The sequence below is a fragment of the Mesoplodon bidens genome (assembly GCF_964165515.1).
Source record: "Mesoplodon bidens genome assembly, chromosome: 12".
Classification (NCBI taxonomy): Eukaryota; Metazoa; Chordata; class Mammalia; order Artiodactyla; family Ziphiidae; genus Mesoplodon; species Mesoplodon bidens.
Window position 1 is genome coordinate 79744488 of NC_138168.1, and position 16791 is coordinate 79761278.

The 16791-nt window shown below is 38.7% G+C and overlaps 1 pseudogene across 1 annotated transcript; it reads left to right on the forward strand.

The window, feature by feature from the left end:
- The first annotated feature begins 751 nt into the window (after window positions 1–751).
- Window positions 752–7652, forward strand: LOC308625904 (ubiquitin-conjugating enzyme E2 E1-like; annotated as a pseudogene). Its single transcript has 2 exons — window positions 752–833; window positions 6927–7652. The product of its transcript is annotated as a ubiquitin-conjugating enzyme E2 E1-like (transcript).
- Window positions 7653–16791: the final 9139 nt, after the last annotated feature.

The window sequence follows — 16791 nt, forward strand, 5'->3', positions numbered from 1 at the left end:
GAGGTGAATTAGCTTGAAGAAGGCCAAAGAAATTACCCAAAGTCTCTGTCTGTAAATGAACTTATCTACGAAACAGAATGAGAGTTACAGATCTAGAAAGCAAACTTATGGTTACCAGGGGGTAAGCGGGGGGAGGGATGAATTGGAAGATTGGATTGCCACATACACACTGCTGTATATCAAATAGAGAACTAATAAGGACCTACTGTATAGCACAGGGAACCCTACTCCATACTCTGTAATGGCCTATATAGGAAAAGAATCTTAAAAAGAGTGGATATATGTATAGGTGTAACTGATTCACTTTTCTGGGCACCTGAAACTAACACAACTTGTAGATCAACTACACTCCAATAAAACTTAAAAGAAAAATAAAAACATGAAATTGCCCGAAGCTCAGGTGCCTTTCTAAGACACACCAACCTTCATTCACTCACACATTCGGCTACCAGGTGATGAGAAGGCAAAAATGGATGTCATCTCCAGTTTTGTCTTCAAGGAACTCACAGCCGATGGGGGCCTTGGGGGATGGACAGAGGATTAAAATACAGTGTTAACAACTGTATTCCCCTCAGCCTGGGGGAATGAGTAAAGAATTTGGAAGGGAAATGGAAGGGAAATGATGCTGAAAGGTTAACATAAATCAGACCAGTTAAGGGAGCGGTAAGGAGAAAGGTGGCTGTGTGGTAAAGGAAAGAGGCTAGAAACTGCAGGAAAACACAGGCAGTGGGGTGTTGCTGGAGCATAAACTATGACGCTCGCCTCTCTCTTGCTTTGCTGTCAACAGGTCAGATTGGCAAGTAGGGTGACCATCCGTCCTGGTCTGCGGCAAGGTGAGACTTCCAAGGTTAAAATGGGACAGTCTCGGCACATCAGGAACATCGGGCTCCCTATCTTTGTGTGGGTATCTGCCAGCTGAATCATCTGCCTGTTTTTTCTTTTGTTTGTTTGTTTGTTTGGTTTTGTTTTCTAAGTAACAGAAGAATATGTTAAAGATGGGATATGGAGGAGAAAGAAAGGGGAGGTATGATTTTTGTGGCTTGGAAGAAGACACCCTCCATGAAGGATGTGGTTATGCTATGGAGGACTGCTTTCCAGCTCAGGACAAAGGCAGGGACCACGGAGAAGAGGCTGTGCCCTGCACTTGTGAGAATGAAGGGTAATGGCAGATTGCTGGGGTAGAGTCCTTGAAGTGCCTAGTCTGGAGATAGAATGCTGGAAACTGATGGAAGAAATGGAACAGAGGACAAACTTATTGGAATGTCTTTAAAAATGTGTGGTTTCTGTCATCAGTTCATTCGCCATGATATAGATGGTTATCAATAGTTACATTCATCAAGATCTAAAATTTCTACCATTTTCAGATATTTATCAGTCACATTGAGGGTCATTGAAGTGATGTTAGATAATTTCCTCTAAAAGTTGTGTTCTATTAATCTATACAAATATCAGTGTCTACTGCATGCTTTTTATTAATCTTGGGGCCAGATAGCAATTAAACACTCAGGACCTAAGAACATTTTATAATATAGCGCTTCATGTAATTCTGTAAGACACTGAACACATTTACCTCTTTTCTTTTGGGCCTTTAAATCAGAACAGTGCTGTGCAATAGAAGTATAATGTGAGTCATATGTGTCACTTAAAATTTTCTAGTCATCAAATTAAAAAGTAAAAAGAAGCCAGTGAAATTAACCTTGACACATTTTATCCAACATATCCAAAATATCATAATTTCAAAACGTTAGCAATATAAAAATTATTAATGAGATATATTACATTCCTTGGCTTTGGACTAAGTCTTCAAAATGTTGTATGTATTTTTCACTTACAGCACATCTTTCATCAGCCATATTTTATCTATATATAGATATCATAAAACTTACAGTTGAAAAAGCAAATTCATATACCCAACTTGTCACAAACATACTTAAAAGTTTTAAAAGTTTTCCAATGACTGAATTGAGTGTCAGTTTTAAATTTGAAGTCAATTGAGTTAATTAAAATGAAATGAAATTAAAAAAAAAAACCCTTCATTCCTCAGTCACATTAGCCACATTTCAAGGGCTTATTAGCCACATATGGTTAGTGGCTGAAGATTAGAAAACAGAGAAGTAGAAAATATTTAGTAAATGAATTTGAAAGCGGGTACATTTTATTATTCTCCTTTGTCATGCTTTTTTTTTTTTCTCTTTAGCTGTTTACAACTATAAAAGCCAAAAGACTCTCTCCATCTTTTTTTGTAGGCATTATTTCCATATATGTCCTGTAGATGGCAGCACTTTCTTCCTGAAACTGTAAGAGGGAGGAGTTGCTAGGACTTGTCACTCAGATTCTGGCGTTTTTCATAGAGTCAATTCTTTGGAAAATTTTTTGGTGGCATAGGTTAGACTCTTTTCAGTTCTATTGTCATTCTGTATAGATGGCTGCTGATTATGGAAACAGTCTCAGCCTCTAATCTAGAAAATTGCACATTCCTCAATTTGGGGTAAAAGAAAAGCAGCTCTAAGGTGAGAGAAGAAAGAGATGCAATTAAAGGACTCCTATCAAAACGCTTTCATTTGCTCAAATCCATATTTTGGAAATGGTGATTCCAAGTGCTGCTTAATAAAACTTTTCTAAGCACATGAGAGGTAGATTTTGTTTTAAAGACTGTGGCAATGTTAATCTGTTTTTTTCATTTTCCAGGCAACTTTGTAAGTGAATGTTTTAGAATGCATACATACAGTTTCATATTTCTTTTCTATGTAAGACATCCACATCCATTATTAAAACAACTGAACAGGGCTTCCCTGGTGGCGCAGTGGTTGGGAGTCCGCCTGCTGATGCAGGGGACACGGGTTCATGCCCCAGTCTGGGAAGATCCCACATGCCGCAGAGCGGCTGGGCCCGTGAGACATGGCCACTGAGCCTGCGTATCTGGAGCCTGTTCTCCGCAACGGGAGAGGCCACAACAGTGGGAGGCCCGCGTACCACAAAAAACCCCCACAAACAAACAAAAAAACAACTGAACAAATAACATGTAGCTAAAGTTATATATATATGTTTAAAGTTGATGGATTAACATTTTAGCGTCCCTCCCCTCCCCTTCATTTTGTGTTTGTGATAGAAGAACATGAGATAAAAGGGGTACCAGCAATAGGCATTGGAGGGATTCAAGTTGAGTTTCTAAGGACCGATGTGCATTTTTTTAAAACATCTTTATTAGAGTATAATTGCTTTACAATGGTGTGTTAGTTTCTGCTTTATAAAAAAGTGAATCAGTTATACATATACATATATCCCCATATCTTTTCCCTCTTGTGTCTGCCTCCCTCCCACCCTCCCTATCCCACCCCTCTAGGTGGTCACAAACCACCGAGCTGATCTCCCTGTGCTATGTGGCTGCTTCCCACTAGCTATCTATTTTACGTTTGGTAGTGTATATATGTCCATGCCACTCTCTCACTTCGTCCCAGATTACCCTTCCCCCTCCTCGTGTCCTTAAGTCCATTCTCTATGTCTGCGTCCTTATTCCTGTCTTGCCCCTAGGTTCTTCAGAACCATTTTTTTTAGATTCCATATATATGTGTTAGCATACGGTATTTGTTTTTCTCTTTCTGACTTATTTCACTCTGTATGACAGTCTTTAGGTCCCTCCACCTCACTACAAATAACTCAATTTCATTTCTTTTTATGGCTGAATAATATTCCATGTATATATGTGCCACATCTTCTTTATCCATTCATCTGTCGATGGACATTTAGGTTTGTTCCATGACCTGGCTATTGTAAATAGAGCTGCAATGAACATTGTGGTACATGACTCTTTTTGAATTATGGTTTTCTCAGGGTATATGCCCAGTAGTGGAATTGCTGGGTTGTATGGTAGTTCTATTTTTAGTTATAGAAGGAACCTCCATACAGTTCTCCATAATGACTGTATCAATTTACATGCCCACCAGCAGTGTGAGAGGGTTCCCTTTTCTCCACACCCTCTCCAGCATTTATTGTTCATAGATTTTTTGATGATGGCCATTCTGACCGGTGTGAGGGGATACCTCATTGTTGTTTTGATTTGCATTTCTCTAGTGATTAGTGATGTTGAACATTCTTTCATGTGTTTGTTGTCAACCTGTATATCTTCTTTGGAGAAATGTCTATTTAGGTCTTCTGCCCATTTTTGGATTGGATTGTTTGTTTTTTTGATATGGAGCTGCATGGGCTGCTTGTATATTTTGGAGATTAATCCTTTGTCAGTTGCTTCATTTGCAAATATTTTCTCCCATTTTCAGGGTTGTCTTTTTGTCTTGTTTATGGTTTCCTTTGCTATGTAAATGGTTTTAAGTTTCATTAGGTCCCATTTGTTGATTTTTGTTTTTATTTCCATTTCTCTAGGAGGTGGGTCAAAAAGGGTCTTACTGTGATTTATGTCATAGAGTGTTCTGCCTATGTTTTCCTCTAAGAGTTTGATAGTGTCTGGCCTTATATTTAGGTCTTTAATCCTTTTTGAGTTTATTTTTGTGTATGGTGTTAGGGAGTATTCTTATTTCATTCTTTTACATGTCCCTGTCCAGTTTTCCCAGCACCACTTATTGAAGAGGCTGTCTTTTCTCCATTGTATATTCTTGCCTCCTTTATCAAAGATAAGGTGACCATATGTGTGTGGGTTTATCTCTGGGCTTTCTATCCTGTTCCATTGATCTATATTTCTGTTTTTGTGCCAGTACCCCTATGTGCATTTTTGTATAGCTCGTGAGGACCCCTGGTACAAAACCCCATCAAAGTGTGGTGTGTTTTCTTGATACTCTTTGAGTGGCATTTTAAAATCACAGCCTCTCTTTTCTGTAATTATCACTCAGTCTGTCTCCCAAATAGAATCTCAAGGTGCTGGTTGAATTCTAATCATGATTTTGCTTATTTTAGTTTTATAGGTAGAATATTCATAGTGTAACTAGTATAATAAGTCTAATACCAATGCTTTTGACTCAGAATGTTTACAGTTTTCTTAATGTACTCTTTACTTCTTAAGTTCTAGGATAGTCTGTGAAATGGTAGAGGAGAAGGTTTGAGGAGAGAAAGAGACAATTTTATTTAGGACAGGTACACGTCACAAGCTGTACAAGATTCTTTTGCATGTGTTTGCTTTTATTACCTCTTCTAATCTAAATAGCAGTTTTTTTATAGCTAAAGAAACTAGACTTGGAGAAGTACTATACCTGTCATTTAGCAAATTTCTAGGTATATTTCAGAAAACCTACCCCAAATATTTTCGTTTCTTATCTTTTTAGCAGAGACCACATATAAGGACTTTCTATATGAAGACATCTGAGGAATTAAAACATGGTGTCATTTCTATAATTTCTTGCCCCATATATTTCTGGTTGTCTTTCTACTATTGCATTTCTTCTATTCTGTCTGCTTCCTTAAGCAGTTTTTTTGTTTGTTTTGTTTTCTTTTTCAAAATATAATATTTACCCAAAGTTCAGCACTTGGCTTTTTTTCCTTTCTCCTTCTTCAATTATCACGTCTGATCCCATGGCTTCAACTATCTTCCTATGTATGTTAATTTCCAAATTTGTGACTTCATTCTTTCTGTTAGTCTGAACAGGATAATTGCTGAACAAATAACATCATAAATCTCAGTGGCTTATTTCTCTCTCACACACAAATTCTAATGCAAATATTCTGCACCTGCTTTCCCGATGGCTCCCCACCAAGTGGTGACTCAGGGATCAGCTCCATCCAACTTACCCTATTTTATGTCTTGGAGCCCTTTAGCAGTCTGGCGATGCCTATGGGCCTCCTCTAAGAATAGTGTTTGTAAATGTGGAAAAGAAAAAAAAAAAGAGCTAGTAACCAAAATTCAAAGTTAATTACAGAATAGTGACAGGTAAATATATTTCAAGATATCTGCATCAAGTGTAATGTGATATGAAATATCTGTGATTTCTATGGGAGACAAAGGCACATTTTGCTAACACTGTTGTAACCACTGACCACATTCATAAATACAGGGAATGCTAAGGTCCAGTTAAAATTCATGAAAATACATTTCCCCCATCCAAACTCACAGGACTCCCTGAATGGCTTAGATTTAAGGTTCTAGTGGCTCCACAATTACCAAAGACTTCTTGGAGTCCTTTACTAGATCTTATGCATTCAGTTGACTGACAAAGACCTTGTAGGTTAATATGAGACAATTGGGGGCCAAACCAGGAAGGGACATACACCACCTGCAGTCAGAGTTTATGGGCTAGAACAAGTTGTACTGTCTTTCTGAGGAAGAGGGCTAGGAACTGTATTTCAGCTGTGTGTGCAGGAAGGAGGTAAGATGTGGAGAGCATGGAGCAATAATTGCTTCAAGCAAGAATTATCAATGGATGCTAAAACTAAGAAGGAAAAATATGACGAGAAACAGAATATTCTTTATAGCTTTGTAGTACTGCCACACAAGATACTTTTTAATTGGGAAGGGAAAATATTAACTTTATGGAGAGGAAGAGATCTAGCCAGACATGACCTTATCCAAGTGATCAAAGGTGATGTCATCAGTAATGAAGCAAACTGGCACAGGTGATGCACAAAGCAGGAACAACATCATTTCTGTGATGTTCCTGCCCAAAATGCACAACCTGAATTTAGTCAAAGGAAACATCCGAAAAACCCAGGGTTGTCCCCAGACCACTTGAGAGAAAATTCACAGCCCTCGCCCCCTGGGCCCAGCGTCCCAGGTCCAGAGGGGACCGGGCTTCCCGGGGTCCCCCGAGTGCTGCTCGAGCCCCTCTCCCTGGTGGTGTCCAGGGGGCGGGGAGCCCACGTGGGTGGGACGGGGCCGGTGTGGGAGGGGCGGGGCGGGGAGGAGCGGGGTGTGCCCCCGTGTGTGGCTGGGGGAGGCCACTGCCTGTTTAGTACTTGCTATTGCTGCACTTCCACTTCTCTCCCAGCGAGAGAAAGACTCGAGTGGCCAGGCCCAGCCGCAGCAAAGCAGCCAGACACGAAGAGAGGGGCTGTTTGCTGGGTGGGGGTGGGGGGTTGCTCTGCGGATGAAAATTCGAGGGCCAGCATCAACTCCTCTGCATTTTCGTCCTCCAACCAGCAAACCGAGAAACAAACACCCCCAAGAAGAAGGAGAGTAAAGTCAGCATGAGCAAAAACTCCAAACCCCTCTCCACGAGCGCCAAGAGGATTCAGAAGCAGCTGGTGGACATCACTTTAGACCCTCCACCCAACTGCAGTGCTGGTCCCAAAGGCGATAGCATCTATGAATGGAGATCAACCATCCTACGGCCTCCAGGGTCCGTGTATGAGGGTGGCGTATTCTTCTTTGATATCACTTTTACCCCAGAATATCCCTTCAAGCCTCCAAAGGTTGCATTTTGGACAAGAATCTATCACTTGTAGTATTAAGTCAAGGAGTTATTTGCTTGGACATATTGAAAGATAACTGGAGTCCAGCACTAACCATATCTAAAGTCCTTCTTTCTATCTGCTCACTTCTTACAGACTGTAATCCTGCTGACCCCTTGGTGGGAAGTATTGCCACTCAATATATGACCAACAGAGCAGAACATGACAGCTTGGCCAGACAGTGGACCAAGGGGTACGCTACATAAATTGGATTTTTACAATACTTTACATTATTTGTCTGTCACAGAGAGAGCTGCTTATGATTTTGATGGGGTAGGGGAGGGTGGGAGTTGGTAAAGAGTAGGGTATTTCTATAACAGATATTATTCAGTCTTATTTCCTAAGATTTTGTTGTAACTTAAGGTATCTTGCTACAATAGACAGAATTGGCAATAGCAACGTTTAAAACTGTCATTAGTTCTGCAATATTAACTGAAATGCAGTACAGAGAAGAATAGACATTTGGGTTCAGTTGCTTGTAGTCTGTAATGTGAAACAGCTTAATTTGTACAGGTTACACACATGGCCATTTATGTCAAGTCCTTGCAAGACTATACAGTTTTTTGTTTTAAAAAATTGGAATTTGTTTTCCCTTCTTGGAAGGGAACATTGATATTTAACAGCTTTTAGAGACTGTCATCCCATATATATAAAATGGACACATGGCTATACGACACCGTATAGGAAATGAGTAGTTACGTATTTTATTTTATATGCCAATCTACTTTCTTATGAAAAGATAAGAGGTTTGCATCAGAACTTGTGAAAACCTGTAGTAAAATACCTCAAGCTGTTAACTGTAAGACATGGAATAGGAGTTGTTCAGTGGATTGGTTCTATGTTGAGGACTACTGAAGTCTGCATTTGTTACTGTGCTAATAAACAATATTAAAACAAAACAAAACAAAAAAAGGAAAACCCAGATTGAGAGATAGTCTACAAAGTAGCTGGCTGGAACTCTTCAAAATTGTCAAGATCGTGAACTGTTCCAGATTAAAAGAGGCTAAAGAGACATGACAACTAATGCAAGGTTGATTTTGCATTGGATATTGAATCAGAAAGTGGGCATTTGTAAAACAATTGGTAAAATCTGAATAAGGTCTATAGGTTAGACAACAGTAATGTATCTGTATGAACTTACTGATTTTTATCAGAGTTCTGTGGTTAAGTAAAATAAAATAACCTGTTTTGAGGACGTACATCCTGATGTTGGCAACTTACTCTCAAATATCTCAGGAAAAAAGAATAAATAGGTAGATAGATAAGTAGGTAGATAGAATGATAGTAAGAATGATAGAATGAAAAAGTAAGTGTGATAAATTGTTAACATTTGGGGAATCTAGGTAAAACATGTGGGAATATTTTGTACTATTTTTGCAAAATTTCATTTAAAATCTGAAACTATTTCAAAATAAAAATATTGTTAAGCCTCTTTTTTTAAAATAGATCTTTATTGGAGTATAATTGCTTCACGATACTGTGTTAGTTTCTGTTGCACAACAAAGAGAATCAGCCACATGCATACACATGTCCCCACATCCCCTCCCTCTTGAGCCTCCCTCCCACCCTCCCTATCCCACACATCTAGATCATAACAAAGCACCGAGCTGATCTCCCTGTGCTATGCCGCTGCTTCCCACCAGTCAACTATTTTACAGTCGGTCGTGTCTATATGTCAATGCCACTCTCACTTCGCCCCAGCTTCCCCTCCCACCCCATGTCCTCAAGTCCGTTTTCTATGTCTACCTCTTTATTCCTGCCCTGCAACTAGGTTCATCAGTACCATTTTTTTTTTAAGATTCCATATATATGCGTTAGCGTATGGTATTTGTTTTCTCTTTCTAGCTTACTTCACTCTGTATGACAGACTCTATGTCCATCCACCTCACTACAAATAAGTCAATTTCATTTCTTTTTATGGCTAATATTCCATTGTATATATGTGCCACATCTTTTTTTTTTTTTTTTTTTTTTTTTTTTTTTGTGGTACGCGGGCCTCTCACTGTTGTGACCTCTCCCGTTGCGGAGCACAGGCTCCGGACGCGCAGGCTCAGCGGCCATGGTTCATGGGCCCAGCCGCTCCGCGGCATGTGGGAACTTCCCGGACCGGGGCACAAACCCGTGTCCCCTGCATCGGCAGGCGGACTCTCAACCACTGCGCCACCAGGGAAGCCCACCACATCTTCTTTATCCATTCATCTGTCAGTGGACATTTTGGTTGGTTCCATATCCTGGCTATTGTAAATAATGCTGCAATGAACATTGTGGTACATGTCTCTTTTTGAATTATGGTTTTCTCAGGGTATATGCCCAGTAGTGGGATTGCTGGGTCATATGGTAGTTTTATTTTTAGTTTTTTAAGGAATCTCCATAGTGTTCTCCATAGTGGCTGTATCAATTTACATTCCCGCCAACAGTGCAAGAGGGTTCCCTTTTCTCCACACCCTCTCCAGCATTTATTGCTTGTAGATTTTTTGATGATGGACATTCTGACTGGTGTGAGGTGATACCTCATTGTAGTTTTGATTTGCATTTCTCTAATAATTAGTGATGTTGAGCAGCTTTTCATGTGCACCTTGGCCATCTGTATGCCTTCCTTGGTGAAATATCTATTTAGGTCTTCCACCCATTTTTCTAACTGGATTGTTTGTTTTTCTGATATTGAGATCCATGAGCTGTTTGTATATTTTGGAGATTAATCTTTTGTCTGTTGTTTCATTTGTAAATATTTTCTCCCATTTATATATATATATATATATATATATATATATATATATATTTATTAGTTTCTGCTTTATAACAAAGTGAATCAGTCATACATATACATCTGTTCCCATATCCCTTCCCTCTTGTGTCTCCCTCCCTCCCACTCTCCCTATCCCACCCCTCCAGGCGGTCACAATGCACTGAGCTGATCTCCCTGTGCTACGCGGCTGCTTCCCACTATCTATCTACCTTACGTTTGGTAGTGTATATATGTCCATGCCTCTTTCTCGCTTTGTCACAGCTTACCCTTCCCCCTCCCCATATCCTCAAGTCCATTCTCTAGTAGGTCTGTGTCTTTTTTTTTTTTTTTTTTTTTTTTTTTTTTCTGTACGCGGGCCTCTCACTGCTGTGGCCTCTCCCGTTGCGGAGCACAGGCTCCGGACACACAGGCTCCGCGGCCATGGCTCGCGGGCCCAGCCGCTCCACGGCATGTGGGATCTTCCGGGATAGGGGCACGAACCCGTGTCCCCTGCATCGGCAGGCGGACTCTCAACCACTGCGCCACCAGGGAAGCCCAGGTCTGTGTCTTTATTCCTGTTTTACCCCTAGGTTCTTCATGACATTTTTTTTTCTTAAATTCCATATATATGTGTTAGCATACTGTATTTGTCTTTCTCTTTCTGACTTACTTCACTCTGTATGACAGACTCTAGGTCTATCCACCTCATTACAAATAACTCAATTTCGTTTCTTTTTATGGCTGAGTAATATTCCATTGTATATATGTGCCACATCTTCTTTATCCATTCATCCGATGATGGACACTGAGGTTGTTTCCATCTCTGGGCTATTGTGAATAGAGCTGCAATGAACATTTTGGTACATGTCTCTTTTTGAATTATGGTTTTCTCAGGGTATATGCCTAGTAGTGGGATTGCTGGGTCATATGGTAGTTCTATTTTTAGTTTTTTAAGGAACCTCCATACTGTTCTCCATAGTGGCTGTACCAATTCACATTCCCACCAGCAGTGCAAGAGTGTTCCTTTTTTTCCACACCCTCTCCAGCATTTATTGTTTCTAGATTTTTTGATGATGGCCATTCTGACTGGTGTGAGATGATATCTCATTGTAGTTTTGATTTGCATTTCTCTAATGATTAATGATGTTGAGCATTCTTTCATGTGTTTGTTGGCAGTCTGTATATCTTCTTTGGAGAAATGCCTGTTTAAGTCTTCTGCCCATTTTTGGATTGGGTTGTTTGTTTTTTTGCTATTGAGTTGCATGAGCTGCTTATAAATTTTGGAGATTAATCCTTTGTTAGTTGCTTCATTTGCAAATATTTTCTCCCATTCTGAGGGTTGTCTTTTGGTCTTGTTTATGGTTTCCTTTGCTGTGCAAAAGCTTTGAAGTTTCATTAGGTCCCATTTGTTGATTTTTGTTTTTATTTCCATTTCTCTAGGAGGTGGGTCCAAAAGGATCTTGCTGTGATTTATGTCATAGAGTGTTCTGCCTATGTTTTCCTCTAAGAGTTTGATAGTTTCTGGCCTTACATTTAGGTCTTTAATCCATTTTGAGCTTATTTTTGTGTACGGTGTTAGGGAATGATCTAATGTCATACTTTTACATGTCCCTGTCCAGTTTTCCCAGCACCACTTATTGAAGAGACTGTCCTTTCTCCACTGTACATTTCTTCTCCCATTTTGAGAGTTGTCTTTTTGTCTTGTTTATAGTTTCCTTTGCTGTGCAAAAGCTTTTAAGTTTAATTAAGTCCCATTTGTTTATTTTTGTTTTTATTTCTGTTTCTCTAGGAGGTGGATCAAAAAAATCTTGCTGTGGTTTATGTCATAGAGTGTTTTTGCTATGTTTTCCTCTAAGAGTTTTATAGTGTCTGGTCTTACATTTAGGTCTTTAATCCATTTTGAGATTATTTTTGTGTATGGTGTTAGGCAGTGTTCTAATTTTATTCTTTTACATGCAGCTGTCCAGTTTTCCCAACAACACTTACTGAAGAGGTTGTGTTTTCTCCATTTTATGTTCTTGCCTCCTTTGTCGTAAATTAGGTGCCCATATGTGCATGGGTTTATCTCTGGGCATTCTATACTGTACCATTGATGTATATTTCTGTTTTTGTGCCAGTACCATACTGTCTTGATTACTGTAGCTTTGTGGTATAGTTTGAAGTTGGGGAGCCTGATTCCTCCAACTCCGTTTTTCTTTCTCAAGATTGCTTTGGCTATTCAGGGTCTTTTGTGTTTCCATACGAGTTGTAAAATTTTTTGTTCTAATTCTGTGAAGAATGCCATTGGTAGTTTGATAGGGATTATATTGAATCTGTAGATTGCTTTGGGTAGTGTAGTCATTTTCACAATATTGATTCTTCCAATCCAAGAACATGGTATATTTCTCCATCTGTTTATGTCATCTTTGGTTTCTTTCATCAGTGTTTTACAGTTTTCTGAGTACAAGTCTTTGGCTTCCTTAGGCAGGTTTATTCCTAGGTATTTTATTCCTTTTGTTGCAATGGTAAATGGGAGTGTTTTCTTAATTTCTGTTTCTGATTTTTCATTGTTGGTGTATAGGAATGCCAGAGATTTCTGTGCATTAACTTTGTGTCCTGCAACCTTACCAAATTCATTGAGTAGCTCTAGTAGCTTTCTGGTGGCATCTTTAGGATTCTCTATGTATAGTATCATGTCATTGGCAAACAGTGACAGTTTTACTTCTTCTTTTCCAGTTTGTATTCTTTTTATTTCTGTGGCTAGGACTTCCAAATCTATGTTGAATAAGAGTGGCAGGAGTGGACATCCTTGTCCTGTTCCTGATCTTAGTGGATATGCTTTCAGTTTTTCACCATTGAGAATGATGCTTGTTGTGGGTTTGTCATATATAGCCTTTATGTTGAGGTATGTTCACTCTATGTCTATTTTCTGGAGAGTTTTTAATCATAAATGGGTGTTGAATTTTGTCAAAAGCTTTTTCTGCTTATAGTGAGATGATCATATGGTTTTTATTCCTTAATTTGTTAATGTGGTGTATCACATTGATTGATTTGCGTATATTGAAGCATCTTGCATTCCTGGGATAAATCCCACTTGATCATGGTGTATGATCCTTTTAATGTGCTGTTGGATTCTGTTTGCTAGAATTTTGTTGAGGATTTTTGCATCTATATTAATCAGGGATATTGGTCTGTAATTTTCTTTTCTTGTGATATCTTTTTCTGGTTTATCAGGGTGATGGTGGCTTCATAGCATGAATTTGGGAGTGTTTCTCCCTCCCTCTGCAATTTTTTGGAAGAGTATGAGAAAGATCAGTGTTAGTTCTTCTCTAAATGTTTGACAGAATTCACCTGTGAAGCCATCTGGTCCTGGACTTTTGTTTGCTGGAATATTTTTAATCACAGTTTAAATTTCATTACTTGTGATACATCTGTTTATATTTTCTAATTCTTCCTAATTCATTTTGGGAAATTGTACCTTTCCAAGAATTTGTCCATTTCTTCGTGAGTGTCCATTTTATTGGCATATAGTTGTTTGTAGTAGTCTCTTATAATCCTTTGTATTTCTGAAGTGTCAGTTGTGATTTCTCCTTTTTCATTTCTAATTTTTTTGATTTGTGTCCTCTCATCTTTTTTCTTGATGAGTCTGACTAAGGGTTTATCAATTTTCTTTATCTTTTCAAAGAACCAGCTTTTAGTTTTATTGACTTTTGCTATTGTTTTCTTCATTTCTTTTTTTTTTTTTTACAGTTTTTTTTCCTGTAATTGATTTCCAATCTCATAGCAATGTGGTCTGAAAAGATGCTTGATACAATTTAAATTTTCTTAAATTTTTTGAGGCTTGATTTGTGACCCAAGATGTGATCTATCCTGGAGAATGTTCCATGTGCACTTGAGAAGAAAGTGTATTCTGCCACTTTTGGGTGGAATGTTCTATAAATATCAATTAGATCTATCTGGTCTATTGTATCATTTAAAGCCTGTGTTTCCTTATTTATTTTCTGTTTGGATTATCTGTCCATTGCTGTAAGTGGCGTGTTAAAGTCCCCTACTAGTATTGTGTTACTGTCAATTTCTCCTTTCATGGTTGTTAGCATTTGCCTTCTGTATTGAGGTGCTCCTATCTTGGGTGCATAAATATTTACAATTGTTATATCTTCTTCTTGGATTGATCCCTTGATCATCATGTAGTGTCCTTCCTTGTCTCTTATAACGTTCTTTATTTTAAAGTCTATTTTATCTGATATGAGTATTGCTACTCCAGCTTTCTTTTGATTTCCATTTGCATGGAATATCTTTTTCCATCCCTTCCCTTTCAGTCTGTATGTGTCCCCAGGTCTGAAGTGGGTCTCTTGTAAACAGCATATATATGGGTCTTGTTTTTGTATTCATTCAGTCAGTCTGTGTCTTTTGGTTGGAGCTTTTAATCCATTCACATTTAATGTAATTAGCAATATGTATGTTCCTATTACTATTTTCTTAATTGTTTTGGATTTGTTTTTGTGGGTCTTTTTCTTCTCTTGTGTTTCCCACTTAGAGAAGTTTCTTTAGCATGTGTTGTAAAGTTGGTTTGGTGGTGCTGAATTCTCTTAGCTTTTGCTTATCTGAAAAGCTTTTGACTTCTCCATTGGATCTGAATGAGATCCTTGCTGGGTAGAGTAGTCTTGGTTGTAGGTTTTTCTCTTTCATCACTTTAAGTATTTGCTGCCACTCCCTTCTTGCCTGCAGTTTCCGCTGAAAAATCAGGTGATAACCTTATGGGGATTCCTTTGTATGTTATTTTTTGTTTTTCCCTTGCTGCTTTTAATATTTTTTCTTTGAATTTAATTTTTTTTAGTTTGATTAATATGTGTCTTGGTGTGTTTTTCCTAGAGTTTATCCTGTATGGGACTCTCTGTGCTTCTTGGACTTGGGTGACTATTTCCTTTCCCATGTTAGGGAAGTTTTCAACTATAATCACTTCAAATATTTTCTCAGACCCTTTCTTTTTCTCTTCTTTATCTGGGACCCCTCTAATTCGAATGTTGGTGTGTTTAGTGTAGTCCCAGAAGTCTCTGAGGTTGTCTTCAATTCTTTTCATTTTTTTTCTTTTTTCTGCTCCTCAGCAGTTATTTCCACCATTTTGTCTTCCAGCTCACTTATTTGTTCTTCTACCTCAGTTATTCTGTTATTGATTCCTTCTAGTGTGTTTTTCATTTCAATTATTATGTTGTTCATCTCTGTTTGTTTGTTCTTTAGTTCTTCTAAATCTTTGTTAAACATTTCTTGTATTTTCTCAATCTATGCCTCCATTCTATTTCCGAGATTCTGGATCATCTTTACTATCATTACTCTGAATTCTTTTTCAGGTAGATTGCCTATTTCCTCTTTACTTATTTGGTTTTGTAAGTTTTTACCTTGCTCCTTCATCTGTGACATATTTTTTTGCCGTCTCATTTTTTTTTAAAATTTTTTATGAGTGGGATTGTGTTCCTGTCTTATTCGTTGTTTGGCCTGAGGCTTCCAACACTGGGATTTGTAGGCTGCTGGGTAGAGCTGGGTCTTGGGGCTGAGATAAGTAACTCTAAGAGAACTCACTCTGATGAATATTCCCTGGAGTCTGAGGTTCTCTGTCAGTCCAGTGGTTCAGACTCGGAGCTCCCACGGCAGGAGCTTTGGCCCAACCCCGGTCTCATGAACCAAGATCCCGCAAGCCACTGGTTCACTTTGGGGTTCCTCCCATCTCCTTGGGTGTCAGAGTCCTTCACCAGCGGCCCAGCAGGTGCCCTAGCTGTAGGGAGATGCTAACTCCGTGTCTTCCCACACTGCCATCTTGACTCCGCTCCAGCCTGACTCTTATAAAACCAAGGAGGATGGTCCAAACTTTTGTTTGCCTTGTGCTTTTCTATTTATCAAAGAACCTTAGGTAGTGACAAGCTGGGTTGGTCACTGGTATTCTATTTAACATCAGAGTATAAGTCTAGGAGATTCTGAGCCATGTGGAAAGAACATAGTTCTCCATATTTTGATCCATTTTTCCTAAGAAGTGTACATTAGTGTGCTTTAATGTATGGATACGACTATTAATTTGCATCCCAATCCTGCAGATTCTGGAACATTTTATTATCTTGTTATCCTCTTACACGTTTGGGTAGATTTGAATGTCTGAATTGTCAATAGTTTTGCCAAGACTTCATTGGAAAATCTGGTCTTGCAAGTTTATTTGCACAAGGCATCTCTCTAAGCATGGCTTCTTGAACCCCAGAAGAAAAGATCTGATTAAATTTGTTTATTAACAAAAGCTTATAGTATTGAATGGCAGCCTCTGGGAATCTAAGGAAATATTTACTTTCATTTCTTACTGAGGAGCAACCATTACAGTCATTTTACACCCTTTAGAAGTGACGATTTACTATTAAATGTATTCTGATCTTCAGTATCCCTGGTCTTGACTCTGACTGCATGTGTGTGCCCACTGTATTTACACACACACACACACACCAGTGAGGTTATGGCAATGAGGAAGTTAAAGATCTTATAATTTAAAATTATCATTTTGATGTCTTCAGATGCTAGATTTGTTGAAACCTGTCTGATTGTCATTTGCCTTAGAAATCAGGTACTGTACACTGGTAGGAAAAGAGACATCCCAAACCAAAAACCCCTCATGTATTTGTCAGGGCTCCACAGCAAATAAAATCCAGTTGAAGCTACCCCAA